The following is a 15578-nucleotide window of genomic DNA, read 5'->3' on the forward strand; positions in this document are numbered from 1 at the left end:
ATTTTATTTTGGTGTGCATTTTGGTGACAATATAAAAATAAGGGGAAAAGTAATATATCAAGCCTAAAATAGAATCTAAGATCTAAGGAATTTCAAGAATTTAGAAAAAGAGAAAAAAGAAACAATATTATGTGAGTGAAATGAGTATAAAAAATACATATAATAAAATATACTATTTCTGTAATGGATTTGAAGGTGTACATTGGACTCAAATGTGCAACTCCTAAAAGGATTCAAATTCAAATTTGGAATTTAAACCAGAAAGAAGACAAAATAGGATAAAAGAAAAAAAAAGAAACAAGCCAAGCTCTAGGCCGAAATTCATGCTGCAGCCCACAAAACTCTCACACGCCTCGGCCCACTCCTCCTCACGGTCGGCCCAGCTAAACACCCCAGCCATTTAACTAACCGCGCTCACCTCAAACGGACGCCGACACGTGGGCCCGCTTGACTAGGGACTCGCCGTGCGTGTTGCGACCCGTATCTGCGTCGGCCAGGTGGGGCCACGATGTCGGATTCATCACCTCCGCGTCGCACGCGCGTTTGTTGAAACGACTCCATCTGTGGTCACCGGGGGGATTCCCTTAGTCGCCTTTCTCGCTCTGTGCCTGCTTATCCGCCAGGTCCGCCCCTCTCCCGATTTCGGCGCATGCTCCACAGCCGGGTCGTTCGTGCCACCAGAATCCGCCCGGGATTCTCGCGCCGGGCTCCGTTCTCCCAACTTGGGACCTAACACCAGGATGTGACCCCTTTTACCTGCGTATAAGTATCGTAGCCGCAACTCATGGGCGACCTTCCCCTCTTTTTCCCCTCCTTCTCAGTTCACCGGACAAGGCCACGCGGAGGGACTGAGTGAAGCAGTGCGCTGGTGTCGCCGTCTCTGCGCTCGGAATTTCGTCAGCTCTCCGACCCTACGACTGCATGTTGAGTTCGCTGGGCGCCTCACGGGTGGGTGCATCGGTGTCGGCCGCAGGGAGGAAACCTCGCCGGGGGAAATCCTCGCAGCCGTGGACGCTCGCCGTCATCCACATCGCGATCAGCCCTGTCTTCATCCCAACCCTCGGTGAGGCACCCCTCGAGTTCGTGTTAGTTTCCTCTTTATCCTGCGCTAGTCTACGATTGGAAATACACGTCTGACCGCGGGGCAGGGTTGGCCGGCAATGGCGCCGCCGCAGGGGCAGGCGCGCGGCTGCTTGGGAGCTTGCTGGGAGGAAGAACGCAGGTGACCGTCGGATGTTGTGTGGACGGTCTGGATTAGAAGCCACCACACTGTTTCGCTGCGATTTGTCGCGGCCCTTGATCGGTGGATGGGCGCTTAGGATCTAGTGTATACGTGGCCAGATCTCGGGCGATGAACCCGGATCCAAGGGCCTAGGTTGTGTACAGGTTAAGGCACGGGCGTATCTAATCGTGACCGTAGGTTTTAATCCAACGGCCATGATCAGTCGATACCCCTTCGGTTGGCCGATTTGCAAAAGAATCCTTATAATGTTAGTTAATCAACCCGCCGTCCTATTACACTGTGCTCTGAGCCTTAGGAATATTTACCCCAGGCCCCCTGCTGTTCTCAGATATTGAGGCCCAATCCAGTGCAATTTAAAATTGAATAAATAAATTGAAAAATAGGTTTTTAATATGAAAATAATTACTAAAACTTGTTAAATTAATAGAAAATCCATACTTGGTCCAAATTGAGCCATTCCAGTTCCTAAAATTTTGTAAATTTATTATCTATCACCTAGAGCCTATGTTTTGTCATGAAATCAGTAAGAAAATTCATTCCTCATTTAATTCCATTTCAAACACATAAAACCTTTGAAAATCCATAACTTAAAATCTATAACTCCAAAAATTATGATTCCTGTTCCTAGGATTTTATTTTAATGTGTAGATTATTACTATGTATTTGTTTACATGTTTGGTGTGATGTTAATTTTCCTATATACTGTCCTTGTTTGTATTGTGGCGAGTAGAAGGGCCCGTGACTGAGGATCCTGGTGAGCAGCAGATTAAAGTAGCTGAGCAGGAGCTCATTGAAGGCAAGTTGTGCCCTTGACCACTTTTTACCCAATAATGTTCTTTAATATCATTTATCTATGCATAGGTTAATTTTGATGGGACCCAATAGGTCACCCTAGATTGTTTATCTCATTACCTTGCTTACCCCTGATTCACTTGGGTAGTTTGCTATTGCTTTACATGGTTTTGGGATAATCATTCATTTTATCTATGTTCCAATTCTTTTGTTATTCTATTTATGTTCATGTCAAAATCATTAATGTTAATTGGAACATAGAGCTTAACTTGAGAAACACGTGCCACCACAAGGGTTTAATGGGACGCCCTTGGCTGACTAATTAGGAAAGCTAGTGGAAGACTACCTTACCCGAAAGGGGCAAGGGCAGTAGGGGAGTTGCATGCAAGGAGGTTCTCGGGTTGATTTAGCTGCGATGGCGGTCAGACGGGGGATTCTTGCAAGTGCTCTTCCCATAAACTGTAGCGGGTTTTCGGAAGCTAGTGGAACTTTGTAAAGGCCTCATAGTGTTGCCCTGCCGCGCTTCCTAGGTAGAGGTGTATGGGAGTCGCGACCCCTTGGTAGATGGGTAACATGACTTGTGGGTAAAGGGTACAACCTCTGCAGAGTGTAAAAACTGGTATACTAGCCGAGCTCACGGTCATGAGCAGCTCAGGACTCTCTGATGATTAAATTATGGAACTTAAATTCAATTTGGTCATTTGCATTGCATGGGTTTATTATTAATTTTGTTCTATTACTTTACTTAAGGTTTGGTATTTACTTATACTTAGTAACTGCTAATAAAATTTTGACCAACTTTAAAAGCAATGCTCAGCTTTAACCATTCTCTTTGATAAGCCTTACACTCCATGAGCTCCCACCTTTGGTGAGTTCATGCCACATTATTCCCCACAACTTGTTGAGCGATGATCATGTGTGAGCTCAACCTTGCTGTCTCACACCCCCCCACAGGAGAAGAACAGGTGGTTCAGGAGGAGCCACAAAGCGAGGAGTTTGATCTGATCTAGGTGGCGTTTCCCCAGTTGACTTTGCGCCAAGGACGATTCTTAGTTCGTTTTGTATTTATTCTTTTATTTTGTAATAAGACTTCCGCTATGTAATAAATACTCTGATTATTGTGACATTTATCTCTATACACTCTGTTATTATATATGTTGTCTTCTTGGCGCATGTATGAGATGCACCTGGCTTTGTTCCTTAAAGCCGGGTGTGACAGAGATGAAGCGGCTCAGAGCCGCAAGGCATCCCATGACCCTTTGTACTCCTTTCAAATCTTTGATTGGCCCCATGTTGGTGATGGCCGCGATTTTCTCCGGGTTGGCCTCGATGCCTCGTTCGGAGACGATGAACCCTAGGAGCATGCCTCGGGGGACTCCGAAGACACACTTCTCAGGATTGAGTTTTACACCCTTCGCTCTTAGACACCTGAATGTTATCTCAAGGTCAGAGAGGAGGTCGGAGGCTTCCCTCGTTTTGACAACGATGTCATCGACGTAAGCCTCAACTGTTCTGCCGATGTGCTCTCCGAACACGTGGTTCATGCACCTTTGGTATGTTGCACCTGCATTCCTCAAGCCAAATGGCATAATAGTATAACAATACATGCCAAAGGGTGTGATGAAAGAAGTCGCGAGCTGGTCGGATTCTTTCATCTTGATTTGGTGATAGCCTGAATAGGCGTCGAGGAAAGACAGGGTTTCGCACCCAGCAGTGGAGTCCACAATTTGATCGATGCGAGGCAGAGGGTAGGGAACCTTTGGACATGCTTTATTTAACCCAGTGTAGTCTATGCACATCCTCCATTTCCCACCTTTTTTCTTTACAAGCACAGGGTTAGCTAACCATTCTTGATGGAATACCTCTTTGATGAACCCTGCAGCCATTAGCTTGTGGACCTCCTCGCCTATGGCCATGCGCTTTTCTTCATCAAAGCGGCGTAGGGGCCGCTTCACGGGTCGGGCACTGGCTCGGATGTCCAGTGAGTGCTCGGCGACATCCCTCAGTATGCCAGGCATGTCCGAGGGACTCCACGCAAAAATTTCGGCGTTTGCGCGGAGAAAGTCTACGAGCACTGCTTCCTATTTGGGGTCGAGCTCGGAGCCGATCCTGACTTTCTTGCTGGCGTCGTTGCTGGGGTCGAGGGAGACGGACTTAACCGCCTCGGCTGGTTCGAAGTTGCCGGCGCACCGCTTTGCGTCGGGCGCCTCTTTGGAGAGGCAATCCAGGTCGGCGATGAGGGCTTCGAACTCGGCGATGGCCTTGGCGTACTCCACGCATTCCACGTCGCACTCGTAAGCGTGGCGGTATGTGGATCCGACGGTGATGGTTCTGTTGGGGCCCGACATCTTGAGCTTGAGGTACGTGTAGTTGGGGACGACCATGAACTTGGCGTAGCATGGTCTTCCCAACACCGCGTGATAGGTCCCTCGGAACCCGACTACCTCGAAAGTGAGGGTTTCCTTTCGAAAGTTGGAGGGAGTTTCGAAACAGACGGGCAAATCGAGTTGCCCAAGGGGCAGGACACGCTTGTCGGGGACAATCCCATGGAAAGGTGCTGCACCGGCCCGGATTGCGGACAGATCGATCCCCAAGAGCCCTAGGGTCTCGGCATAGATGATGTTGAGGCCGCTGCCTCCGTCCATGAGGACCTTGGAGAGCCTAGCATTGCCGATGATAGGGTCGACGACGAGCGGGTACCTTCCTGGGCTCGATACACAGTCGAGGTGGTTGCCTTGGTCGAAGGTAATGGGCTTGTCGGACCAGTCTAGGTAGACTGGCGCCGCTACCTTCACCGAGCAGACCTCCCGGCGCTCCTGCTTGCGGTGCCGAGCCGAGGCGTTCGCCACCTGTCCGCCATAGATCATGAAGCAGTTGTGGACCTCTGGGAACTCCTCTTCCTTGTCGCCCCCTTCTTGTTGTTGCCTTGGTCCTTGCCACCTTCCGTTGTGGGTCTTGCCTTGTTGAAGTAGCGCCGGAGCATGTCGCACTCTTCAAGGGTGTGCTTGACGGGACCCCTGTGATAGGGGCAAGACTCCTTGAGCATCTTGTCGAACATGTTGGCCCTCCGGGAGGCTTCCGAGGATTCCTATGCTCGGCAGCAGCGACGAGATCCGAGTCAACGACGTCGCGTTTTGCTTGCGCCTTCTTCCTGGTTTTCTTCTTCGTGCCACGCTGGGCGGACGCCTCGGGGATGTCTTCCTTCTGCCTTCCCTGAGGCTGCTTGTCCTTCCGGAAGATGGCTTCGACCGCCTCCTGACCAGAAGCGAACTTGGTGGCTATGTCCATCAATTCGCTCGCCTTGGTGGGAGCGTCCCAGTTTGCTCACCAGGTCCCGACAAGTGGTGCCGGCGAGGAAAGCGCTGATGACGTGCGAGTCGGTGATGTTGGGCAACTAGGTGCGCTGCTTTGAAAACCGCCGGATGTACTCTCGCAGGGATTCCGGCAGCTTTGGAGATACCATGAGTTCCCAGGGCGCACGTTCGTACTTTGGAAATTTCCCGCGAAGGCCTTGACTAGGTCGTCCCAGCCGAAGATCTACGCAGGGAGCAGATGCTCTAGCCAGGCCCGGGCAGCGTCGAAGAGGAAGAGGGGAAGGTTGCGGATGATGAGGTTGTCGTCGTCCGTCCCTCCCAACTGGCATGCCAGCCGATAATCTGCGAGCCACAACTACGGCCTCGTCTCCCCTGAGTACTTGGTAATGGTAGTCGGGGCACAGAATCGGGCTGGGAACGGCGCCTGTCGTATGGCCCGGCTGAAGACTCGCGGACGCAGTGGCTCGGGCGAGGGACTCCGATCCTCCTCACTGTCGTAGCGTCCCCCGCGCCTAGGGTGGTAGCCTTGGCACACCTTCTCCTCGAGGCGGGCTCGGCGGTCGCGGCGGTGTTGCTCGTCACCGAGGCGATCCCGGGCGGTGGGTGTCCTGTCTCCTGTGTGCTCGGTGCAGACCGAGGCCTCGCATATACGTCGGAAGGACGCTGCGCGATGCTCCGAGGGGTCTCCTCGCCTCCGGGAGGCAGAGCTCTCGGCTCGTCGGACAGTGGCGTCTTCCAGGAGGCCCTTGAGCTCGCCCTGGATACATCGCCCCTCGGTGGTGGATGGCTCCGGCATTGTCCAAAGTAACATTGCTGCTGCAGCTAGGTTCTGGCTGGCCCCGCTGAAGGCCGGGGGCAGCCCTGCCCTGGCATCGTCGATGATACGGCGCTGGACGTCTCAGGCCCGATGACGCGCTCCTCCGGCGAGTGCTCAGCCTGCCCACTCCTGCTCGATGTCCTGTCGGAGCTGCACAAGTCGCCATGTTTCTTCGTCGAGCTTGGCCTGCATCTCGCGGAGTTGCTCGAGCTGTGTGCCCTGATCCCCCGCAGGGACTCGGACCACAGCTAGCTCCCGCAGGATCTCAACGCGAGACGCAGGCAGAGGGGCATCGTCATCTTCTGGCATGCCGAGGTGGTTGTCTTCGTCGTGATCCCCCTGATCGATGTGGAAACACTCGCAACTTGGGCCATAACCCTCGTCGTCAAGGCTGTGGTCATCGTCGGAGCAGCCGGAGAGGCAGTGGTCACATGCAAGCATGAAGTCTCGCATGGCACTGGTGTCGGGGACCATAATTAGGGGTACCCCCAAGAATCCTAATCTCAGCTGGTAAACCCCATCAGCACAAAGTTGTGAAGGCCTGATGGGCGCGATTCAGGCCAAGGCTCCACTCAAGGGACACGATCCCGCCTCGCCCGAGCCCGACCTCGGGCAAAGACAGCCGACCCCGGAAGATTCACGCCTCGCCCGAGGGTCCCCTCAAGCAACGGACGCACCGTCGACTCGCTCGAGGCACAGCTTGGGTAGGCTTCGCGGAGAAGCAACCTTGGCCAAATCGCCTGACCAACCGACCATATCGCAGGAGCATGTAATACAAGGATCGCCTGACATCTTATCCTGACGCACGCTCTTCAGTCGACAGGGCCGAAGTGACCGTAGTCACTTCGCCGCTCCACTGACCGACCCGACAGGAATACAGCGCCACCTGCCCTGCTTTGACTACCGTGCCACTCGCTAGAGTGAGGTCGACAGTGGCTAAGTCCAGCCTCGGGCGACATAGGAAGCTCTGCCTTGCCCGACCCCAGGGTTCGGCCCCCGTCTCGGCCTCGAAAGATGGACTTCGCCTCGCCCGACCCCAGGGCTCGGACTCAGCCGCGACTTAGAAGACGACGAACTCCGCCTCGCCCGACCCCAGGGCTCGGACTCAGCCTCGGCTCCGGAAGACGATGGACTCCGCCTCGCCCGACCCCAGGGCTCGGACTCAGCCTCGGTTCCGGAAGATGACGAACTCCGCCTCGCCCGACCCCAGGGCTCGGACTCAGAGGAATCGCCACCTCGCCCAAACTCGGGTCTGGACCGGCCACGTCGCCAGGGGGCCATCATTACCCTGCCCCTAGCTAGCTCAGGCTACGAGGAACAAGACCGGCGTCCCATCTGGCTCGCCCTAGTAAACAAGTAATGATGACACCTCGCACGCTCCATGACGACGGTAGCTCCCAGCCCCTTACGTCAGCAAGGAGACGTCAGCAAGGATCCGATAGCCCCGACAGCTGTACTTCCGCAGGGCTCCAGCTCTCCTTCGACGGCCACGACATCACATGAACAGGGTGCCAAAACCTCTCCGACTGCCACGACGGCATGTACTTAGGGCTCTAACTCCTCTCTGCTAGACACGTTAGCACACTGCTACACCCCCCATTGTACACTTGGACCCTCTCCTTACGCCTATAAAAGGAAGGTCCAGGGCTCTTGTACGAGAAGGTTGGCCGAGTGGGAGAACGGGCCGACGCATAAGGCCCTCGCTCTCTCTCTCTCTCCCACGCGAACGCTTGTAACCCCCTACTGCAAGCGCATCCATCCGCCCTGGGTGCAGGACAACACGAAGGCCGCGGTTTCCCCTTACTGTTTTCCCCCTTTGTGTCCCGTCTCGCGCTGACCCATCTGGGCTGGGACACACAGCGACAATTTACTCGTTGGTCCAAGGACCCCCTGGGGTCGAAACGCCGACAGTTGGCGTGCCAGGTAGGGGCCTGCTGCGTGTTGACGAACAGCTTCCCGTCAAGCTCCAGATGGGTAGTCTCCAACAACCTTTCCAACCCGAGACGATGATCCGTTTCGGGAGTCTTGAGTTCATGTCCCTCGACGGCAGCTACGACATGATACTCCTTCCTCTGCCGCGCGACAGCGACAATGGCGACCGTCATCCCGCCCGCCTGTGACGGAACCTCCCAAGTAATTAGGCCCACCTACAGTTGTCCTTGTCCAACAGACATCAGACACCCTGTAGATGTTCCTAAGTCACTTGACAAGTTCGGTATCTTTCCTTACCTTACCAGGAACGTTTCACCCGTTTTGCAGACATTACAGAACATCGGAGATAAAGAAATGCGGAAGCGATTACATAAATTACATTTATTCTAGAAGCAAGCTTAAGTTATTTTATTACAGACCAGAACTAAAAAGGCGAGTGCTGAGTAGTAATATTATACAAACCAAGGGAGGCACAGACTCCTCCCGATAAGTTATAAGCAAAAGATCCTATGTGGAGGACTGAGTCCTCCCGCACTTCAGTCTTGTTTTTCTTCTTTGGGAACCACCCTGGCACAGAAGCAGCAGAAATCTGCTACTTCCTCACCTAAAAACAACGAAGGGATAAACCCTGAGTATGGAATTACTCAGCAAGTCTTACCCGACTAAAGAAAAGACTCTCAAGGGTATGCTGGTTATATGGGAGTCAAGGTAAGGCTTTTCAAAAATCAAAGACTCTGTTTTGCAGAAATGCTTACTAAAGTGGATCCTTAAAAATCCAATTTTAATTGTCAAGTAAGTAAAATTACCTGCACTAGAGTTCTTTCTACCCTAGTTCAATCACTGGTCCTGCACTAGCCAATTTCTTAACAAAAGCCCATCGTCTTTAGTGGAATGCTACGTGTAAGTCAGTGACCAAGTCTTCATAACCGCGAAGGTACGGCGATCCGAATCGATTATACTCAGCTGAGGATCTCCAATCACACGACATATGTAGCACTTAACCCTTGCATATGTCAACCCGCCACCGGGGTTCTTAAGACCAGATCAGGTTCACGCAAACCGAGAGCACAGATACACCACCGTCCAGCCTCTTGCCATGGAGGGTACACGCTACTCTCGCCACCGCTCCACGCCCATTTCGTGTTATCTTATTCTGGCCTTAGACTGCCCGAGGCAAGGCTTACCCATGACGAGGCATGTGACCAGTTAAAGGGTCCTCGATCATCAAGCCTACATCGACAAGGTCCTTAATCGACTCAGACGGAGACACTACACCGAGACTCCTTTCTCGTGCAAGTCACCCGCCCGGTCTCATCTTAATTATTTCAAACCCAAAGTTTGGTACCTGGCAGAGGTACATCTTTTCCGTGGTTGAACCTATCAAGGCCTTTGATAGATCCATCATCAAGTTTTATTTTCGAAAACATCCCACCCACTTTTGCCACATCATATTTTGTAAAAACAAAACATTTTGTTTTCTAAAGCAAGGCTAAGCATTAAAATCTTTTGTAAAACGGGTGATCAAGGAAGGTAATCAAATTCAAGGAAGGTAATGCAGGAATTGTTTTAGCAATCAACTCCTATCACCTAATGCATCAAGCAAGTGAGAAAGATTTTAAAAAATATCAAGGGAGGTGGCAAATGCACCGGGGCTTGCCTTCGTTTACAGGTGATTCGGGTTCGGATCCACAAATATCGAAGTAGAAGCAGTTGCCTGCTTGCGAATCCGAAGGTGGTGGTGTCCTGTCTTCGGTGACTTCTATTTCTTCTTCACGTTCTAATCATAACCATACATAGGTATAAGAATGGATGCCATGGGATGCTCATGAGGATGCAAAGATAATATAAACTTATTATCTATGTCTTGAATATAACTTTCCTTCACGGAACTCCGAGAACTTAGGGTTTCCGGAGTCGGTAAAGGAGTTCATAGGGCAGGGGGGTGGTTTTGGGTTTGGTGATCAAACAGGGTCCAAATCAACTCAAACCATACCCAAGGCTTCTAAATATTTCTTTAAGTTCCCATAAAAAGTTTGGGCATTTTTGGACTTACTAATTATTTTCTAAAAATCCCTAACTAATACTTTTAATCACTTTAAATGCCCTAAAATTCTCTGTTTAAACTAAAAATCATGAAACTATTTTTATTAAATACTAGGGAAAATAACAAGCCTAGGAAAATTGGTTTCACAATTTTAGGATTTTTCTACAATTTTTAACAAATTTACAAAGATCTACAGAAAAAGAAAAAGGAAAAGGTTGCAATAGTGATGGGCCGGTTTCAGCCCATCGGCCCAGTCAGGGGAAGAAGCGCGCACGCCCGCGCCCTGGCGATTTTGCACAGGGACCCCCGCGTTTCTGTCTATCTGTGAACAAATTCTTTCACTGTTTAACAGAGTCTCTGACGTTTACAGATAGACCCCCGTAGTTCTGTTCTTTTGCAAGGTGGAGTCCCCGACGGCGTTCACGCATGGCCGAAGTCCGGCGAGCCAGCAGACCGGCCGAACGGGACCGTGACCGGCGCTTAGCTTTGGCCTAAACCGAATTCACTACCTGAAGAATGTTTCCCCTAATTAATTGCACAAATGATCAAATATTTTGCTCTGGCCACGGTGACCGTGAGCAGCGCGGCAAGATCGTCGTGTTCCCGGCGATTTAAAGCTACTCCGTATGAATTGATGGTTCGGCAAGCATTACAGAGCGTCAAGAGTGCTTGAACAAGTGAGAGTGAGGGACGAACTGACCGGTATAGGACTGGCCGCGGTGAGGTTGCTCTTCGCGGTGTTCTTCAACTGTTTTGGGGAAATCCCAAATTCGCGTTCTCTGGTGGGGGTTTCGGGATGCAGGTGGGTGCAGTAGGTGCTTGGATGCTTGGCGGAGCTGGGGGTACGGTCAATTTATAGAGCCCGCGGGCGATGGTGCTCAATTTGGCCGAGCCGTGTTGGCGGCCGGAGATAAAGAAGAAGGCGGCGCGGTGAATACGTGGCTAACGTCGTGGCAAGCTCACCGGCGACGATTAGATGGCCGTAGCGAGTCACGGTGTCGCAGTGGAAAGCAAAACCACGCGGCGCGAGGCCGGGAAGCGGCGGTTCTCCGGCGAGCTAATCCGCTCTAGCCGCAAAGCGGGGGGGGAATGGAAGGCCGTCGGAGTGGTGTCCAGCTCACCGGCGGTGAAGATTTTTACTGGGCGATGCTTATCTGATGGCCACGGCGCACGAATCATGGCGAGCGGCAATCGACGGCGACGACCACCGGCGATGGGCAGGAGGGGTGAATCGTGATCTTCATCAGTGTAGATCTATTGTACCATGGCCAGTTTCAGTTTTTGTTACCTGCCTGACAGAGCAATTTGCAGGGGAGTTTTCTTCCAATTTCATGTGGCAACAGGCCCAAGTCTCTGCACCAAAGTTGTAGTGCTACATACCAGCTACAAATCGACTATAGGGATTAAACCTATTTGAGCCATGGATCAAGGTTTAATTCAACCCCAAAGATGGCTTTGTTACACAGAACTTCTGAATTTCAGATTGAATCAGCCTGACAGCCAATTTTCAGGCTTAATTATCTCCAACAATTCCTTAACAACAATGCTCACACTCTTAAGCAAAGTTGTTCTCCTTTAATTGCTTTACAAACTTGTTTGTGGTCACTTTGGGCAAAATCCCTATATTTTAAAAGATACAGGGCTCCAAAGTTGAACCAACTAAACTGAATTTCAGACTTAGGCTCTATAGTGCTTAAGAGGTGATTTTTGCAAGTAAGCCCAAAACTTAGGGTTTAACTTGCAAATTCACATATTTGTGAACCAAATGACTTTATATGTTTAAACATAGCAGTTTTTACACTTTAGTCCAAAGGTTCATCACTTTTGCACATAAGTCCCTAGGGTTTGATTTTAGGGTTTTCCTAGGTTCCAATTAGGGTTTTAGGTATCTTAGGGTTTAAAGGTGATTCAACTTTGTTTTTGGGGATATTTTATAACTATTTCCCTAAAGCTTTTAGGTTTTCTCATCTTAGATTAAGTTTTACCCCTTTAATCCCTATTTAGGGTTAAGTTCCCTATCCAGGGTCCTATTTGAAAAACACTAGAACAATACAACTTGTTGGAAATTTTTGCCTAGTGAATGCACTCTAAGTGTGTCAAACATATGCAATGCCAATGCTTATGATGCCATGCTCAAGTTTTAGTTACAGTAACACCAGGGGTGTTACATCCTTCCCCCCATAAAAGAATCTCGTCCCGAGATTAAAAGTCCTAGGGTAAGTAATGGAAAAGGAAACGCGGAATACTTTTATTTCCTTATTTCTGGTACAAGGCAGGGGTGATGTGGGGGTTCATTCCTTTATTGCAATAACTATATACACTTTACAAATTACATGAGGCTAGAAAGCCTGGGAAATTCTTATTCAAGAAGTCTTGAGTTTCCCAAGTAGCTTCATCTTCAGAATGCTGGTTCCACTGTATCTTATAAAACTTGAGAGTTTTTCTCCGGGTAACCCTGTCCTTTTGATCCAAGACTCGTATGGGATGCTCAGAATATGTCAAGTCTGGTTCAAGGACAACATCTGTCACTTCAACGGTTCCATCAGGAACCCGAAGACACTTCTTCAATTGTGACACGTGGAACACATTATGCACAGCAAACAAGGTTTCGGGTAGTTGGAGTCGGTATGCCACTGGTCCACATTGCTCAAGTACCAGGAATGGACCAATGTACCTGGGTGCAAGCTTCCCTTTAACCCCAAAACGCGATACTCCTTTCATTGGTGAGACTTTCAGGTAAACATAGTCTCCTTCCAGGAAATATAAGGGCATTCGCCGTGTGTCTGCATAACTCTTCTGACGAGCTTGTGCCTTCTTCATATTATAAATAATTTTCTGAACCTTATCCTCGGCCTCTTTCACCATATCAGGCCTAAAGAAGCACCTTTCACCAGGTTCAGACCAATTTAGCGGAGTACGACATCGACGCCCATATAAAGCTTCAAAGGGTGCCATCTTGATACTTTCTTGATAGCTATTATTATATGAAAACTCCGCTAAAGGCAAACATTCATCCCATTTCTGTGAGAAGTCCAGAACACATGCCCGCAGCATATCTTCAAGTATTTGGTTCACTCTCTCAGTCTGTCCACTGGTTTGAGGATGATAGGCCGAACTGTGGAGTAACTTAGTACCCAGGGATTTATGAAGTTCTTCCCAGAATTTGGATACAAATTGTGGTCCACGATCCGACACTATAGTCTTTGGAACACCATGCAAACTTAGAATACGAGCAATATATAATTCCGCATAGGTAAGTACCGGGTAATATGTCTTGACCGGCAGAAAATGAGCAACCTTTGTAAGTCGATCAACAATCACCCAAATAGAGTCATATCCCTTTGCGGTCCTCGGCAATCCCACAATAAAGTCCATACTGATGTCTTCCCATTTCCATGTTGATATTGGCAAAGACTGTAATGGACCAACAGTTTTCATGTGTATGGCCTTGACACGTCTGCAAGTGTCACACTTAGCCACATAGCGTGCAATTTCGTTCTTCATCTTTGTCCACCAGTAATGTTGCTTTAAGTCTTGGTACATCTTAGTGCTTCCGGGATGAATAGAATAACGACTAAGATGTGCTTCATCAAGAATTTGCTGGCGGAGTTCTTCGTTCTTTGGCACTACTATGCGGTTTTTAAACCATATCACACCTTGATCGTCTTCCTTGAAACATTTGGTTACTCCAGCCTTTATCTTCTCTCGTATGTGCTTCATACCCAGATTATCTTTTTGAGCATCAATTATCCTTTGCAAAATGATTGACTCAAGCTTTAGCTGATTCAGAGTCCCTTGTTGGATTATCCCCAGGTTTAGCTTCTCCATCTCTTGACACAAAGTGTTCTCGGAGGTCTTCGCCATAAGACAGTGGCAGGAAGTCTTACGACTCAGTGCATCTGCCACCACATTGGCCTTGCCTGGGTGATAATGAATCTCCAGTTCATAGTCTTTAATAAGCTCAAGCCATCATCTTTGCCTCATATTTAACTCTGACTGGGTGAAGATGTACTTCAAACTTTTATGATCTATATATATGTGACAGATATTTCCCAGCAGATAGTGACGCCATATTTTCAGGGCATGAACCACAGCAGCTAGCTCCAGATCATGAGTTGGGTAATGCTCCTCATGTCGGCGCAACTGCCTTGAAGCATACGCAATTACTCGGCCCTCTTGCATCAGTACACAGCCGAGCCCACTGCTAGATGCATCACAATATACATCAAAAGGCTTAGTGATGTCCGGTTGAGCCAATACCGGAGCAGTGGTTAATAATGTCTTCAATTGCTCAAAGGCTTCATTACACTTAGAAGACCAATTGAACTTAATGTCATTCTTCAATAAACTTGTGATTGGCTTCACAAGCTTAGAAAAATCTGGTATGAACCTGCGATAATACCCAGCTAGTCCAAGAAAACTCCGGACTTGGTGAACAGTGGTTGGGGGTTTCCACTCCAGAATATCTTTGACCTTGCTAGGATCTACCGCAATTCCTTTAGCCGATAACACGTGCCCCAAAAATTGAATTTCTTCCAGCCAGAACGCGCACTTGCTGAACTTGGCATACAGCTGATGTTCCCTCAGGCGCGTCAATACAATCCGTAGATGCTGAGCATGGTCCTCTTCATTTTTAGAATATATCAAGATATCGTCGATGAAGACTACCACGAACTTGTCCAACTCGGGCATGAACACCGAGTTCATCAAATAGGTGAAGTGGACAGGAGCATTTGTGAGCCCGAAAGACATTACCAGGTATTCAAACAATCCATACCGCGTAGTAAACGCGGTCTTCGGTATATCCTCGGGCCGAATACGGATTTGGTGATAGCCCGACCTGAGATCAATTTTGGAAAATACCCTCGCCCCAGTCAGTTGATCAAATAAGATGTCGATCCTTGGAAGAGGGTACTTATTCTTGATGGTGACCTCATTCAGGGGTCGATAATCCACGCACATTCGCAAGGTTTGATCCTTCTTCTTAACAAAAATGGCGGGGCAACCCCATGGGGACAAGCTTGGCCGGATGAATCCCTTATTCAGTAGATCTTGTAATTGAATTTTCAATTCCGCCAACTCATTAGGGGGCATACGGTATGATCTTCGGGAGATGGGAGTCGTACCGGGCTTTAGCTCAATTACGAATTCTACATCCCTTTCAGGGGGCAGTCCAGGCAAATCTTCCAGAAATACATCTGGAAACTCACATACTACCAGAATGTTCTTAATCTCCGGTACAATGGCTTCAAATATTCTACCAGAAGCTTTGGCTGGATTGGTTACGGGGAGAGACAAAAGAATCTCTTCTTGATTATAGCTCAACCTGACGGTTCTGAGTTCAGTGTTGAGAATTGCCTTGTGTTGGGTTAACCAATTCATACCCAAAATTACATCTATATCCTGGCCTTTCAGAACAATCATGTTAGCAGGAAA

The sequence above is a fragment of the Zea mays genome, chromosome 5, assembly GCF_902167145.1.
Source record: "Zea mays cultivar B73 chromosome 5, Zm-B73-REFERENCE-NAM-5.0, whole genome shotgun sequence".
NCBI classification, from domain to species: Eukaryota; Viridiplantae; Streptophyta; class Magnoliopsida; order Poales; family Poaceae; genus Zea; species Zea mays.